The sequence below is a fragment of the Arachis ipaensis genome, chromosome B3 (genome assembly GCF_059453495.1).
Source record: "Arachis ipaensis isolate K30076 ecotype BB chromosome B3, ASM5945349v1, whole genome shotgun sequence".
Lineage (NCBI taxonomy): Eukaryota > Viridiplantae > Streptophyta > Magnoliopsida > Fabales > Fabaceae > Arachis > Arachis ipaensis.
In genome coordinates, this window is record NC_142438.1 from 78,272,539 (window position 1) to 78,275,708 (window position 3,170).

Sequence of the window (3,170 nt, forward strand, 5' to 3'; positions counted from 1 at the left end):
TATAAAACTTTGTTGGTAGATTTAAGTATTATTAAATTATTTATAGTTATATTGAGTTTATATGTCTGATTTATTAAAAAAAGTAAATTAAATAAATATTTTATAATTAATACAATTAACACTATATTAAAAAAAGAAAATAAATACATACAAGTTATTTTTTTATTAATTAAATTATTATAATTGAAATTAATTTTAACACAACAGTTTAAAATTATAATTTCAATATTATAACGTGCATTACATATTATTACATGTGTATGGGCTATATGGCTAGTAATAATAACAAGTATAAGAAGAATAAAAAATTAAAAATGCTTGGCGGAGGAGTGCAGTTTTGTACTTAATCCACCAAACAAAAAGTTCAGACTTAAAAGCCAAGAACCTGAAATAGAAAAATATTCCAGTATAAAGATTTGATCAATTATAAATAAACATTAGTCAGAATTCATATTGATATGCCAAAAATTGGATCTCCATAGCAACCTTGATAGTTAGCATGATGGGCACCATGTGTGTGATAAGAACAAAACGTAGTGTCGTTAAGCCAGCTGAAGAGACACCATTGACCACACTAGACCTATCATTGATCGATAAGATACCTGTTCTAAGGTGCGATGCCAGAACGTTGCATGTGTTCAGGCATGGCCCTGAAGCTGCAAGTGTCATAAGAGAAGCCTTGTCTAGAGCATTGGTTCCTTACTACCCTCTTGCTGGGCGCCTCATTCACAAATCGGAACAAAATGATGAAGCAGGGTGCCTCCAAGTTCAATGCTCCGGGGACGGTGCCTGGTTTGTTGAGGCTTCTACTGATTGCACTCTTCAATCCCTTCATTTCTTTGATGACATTCAGTCTATTCCATATCATCATCTTCTTCCTGATGATGTTCCTCAAACCGAAGGCATTGACCCCCTTGTCAAAATGCAGGTATATATGTCTTTGACTTGATAAACGTTATTTAGTTAACTATATAAAAGATTTTGATTATTCAAGTTCACCAATACATGACCAACAATAATTTGGCCTAACACTTAGAAAAAATAATATTTTATAAATTCTAATGGTATAAAATATTAATATTAATAAAAGTTATAATTTTATTCCGAGTCATTAATCAGATATAACCTAATCATGATAATATGAACTAATTTTTATTATAAACATGTTAATTGTCCAAAAAAAATTAGTTATTAAATTATGATGTATATACTAATATATGTTGAATTTTTATGTATGTTATGATCAGGTGACACAATTTGGATGTGGAGGATATATGATAGGCCTCGTATTCTGCCACACCATTTGCGATGGCCTTGGTGCTGCCCAATTTCTCAACGCCGTAGGCGAGCTAGCTAGAGGTCTTCACACCCCCACCATTGAACCGCTCTGGCACAGACACTTCGCTCCCTCACCAGTCACCACCACCATCACCGTCGCCACCTCCACTCCCTAAACTACCACCAACCATGCCAAGCTACAAGCTAGAACACGCTACCGTAGACATCCCCATGCATCGAATCAACAACCTCAAGCAAGAATTTCAGCGGCTCACCGGACTCGCTTGCTCTTCCTTCGAAATTGTAGCCGCGGGATTATGGACAAGCAGAGCAAGAGCCATTGATTTCGAACCCAACGCCGAGCTGAAGCTTGTGTTCTTCGCTAACTGCCGTCAAATCTTGGACCCTCCTCTCCCCGCTGGCTTCTACGGCAACTGTTTCTTCCCAGTGACGATCACCGCTTCCTACGAGTCGCTCAGAGACGCGTCGCTCTTCGATGTGGTGAAAATGATACAAGATGCAAAGACCAAATTACCCTCCGAGTTTGGCAAGTATTTGAAGGGTGACTGCGGGGATGACCCTTTTGCCCCTCCTTTGAGCTATACAGGACGCTCTTCATATCGGAGTGGGGGAGGCTGGGATTCAACCAAGTTGACTACGGGTGGGGTCCACCGGTACACGTGGTGCCCATACAAGGGTCAAGCATAATCCCCGTAGGAATTGTGGGGTACATGCCTCTCAGCCTCCTCCCAAACAAAGGAATTCGTTTGATGACGTGGTGCGTTGAGCAAGATCATCGCCATCCCTTCCTCCATCAAATGCATGCTCTCATGGATATATGATATTATTATTATTATTATAATAAGCTCTTTTTTAATTTATCTTAATCAATAATGCATAGCTAAGGTCTTTGCCCTATTTAATTAGTGTTTACGTGATCCCATGAAATGGAAAAAATATTATTTATATTAAAATCAACTATTAAAATTTATCGATATATATAAATATATATGTTTGTTTAATTTATTTTTAAAATATATTTTATATTTTAATATATATTTTATACTAATAATTAATTTTAATAATTATTTTTAATATATCCATAATATAGTTAATATGATAAAGATGTATATTCTAAAACTAATTAAATAATAATATTACATATATATATATATATATATATATATATATATTAAAATTAACTATTAAAATTAGTTATTATTATAGAATATATATTAAAATATAAATTATATAGTAAAAATAAATTAAATTATACATAAATATATAATGATAGATTTTAATAGTTAATTTTAATGTATAAATAATATTTTTGTACATTCGGTGAACTACATACTCTGAGATATATATACCTTGCTTCTGCTTCACTTTCGTCTTTCTATTCTGGCTTTGTCTATTCTTAAAGGAGAGTTGACAAATTGATTCAAATGGAAGGATGAATGTAGGTCCTTTTGCGTAGACCTTGTTTTGGTTACGTGGCCAATTCTTTGAGTGAGTTTATTATTGTTGTGTTTGTTTGGATGATAATCGAGAGTTTTGTGATTTCTTCAAAAGTTGTTTTTGGTTCTTCTTTAAATATTTTTGAAGTAAAAGTGCTGCTTAATTTTTAGAAAGCACCGCATTTTTTCCTTTTTACGGAAGGATATTAGAATTGGTTGTTAAGGAAACAGTTTAAGAATTAAACCTTTCTTATTATACAATAATGCTATATGAGTAATTCTATATCTATGTATAATAAATAATAGAAAAAGTATAAGTAATCAACAACATTTTTTAACATTTTTAACAATGGGTAAATAATGTGAATTAATAGGATTAAAAGAGTAAATTAATCTTAAATTTAATTAGTAGCATTAAATTAGAGTGTAATATAT

The 3,170-nt window shown here is 32.6% G+C and overlaps 1 pseudogene; it reads left to right on the forward strand.

Moving 5' to 3' along the window:
• Positions 1–478: 478 nt before the first annotated feature.
• Positions 479–2,213, forward strand: LOC148571206 (acyl transferase 4-like; annotated as a pseudogene).
• The last annotated feature ends 957 nt before the right edge of the window (positions 2,214–3,170 follow it).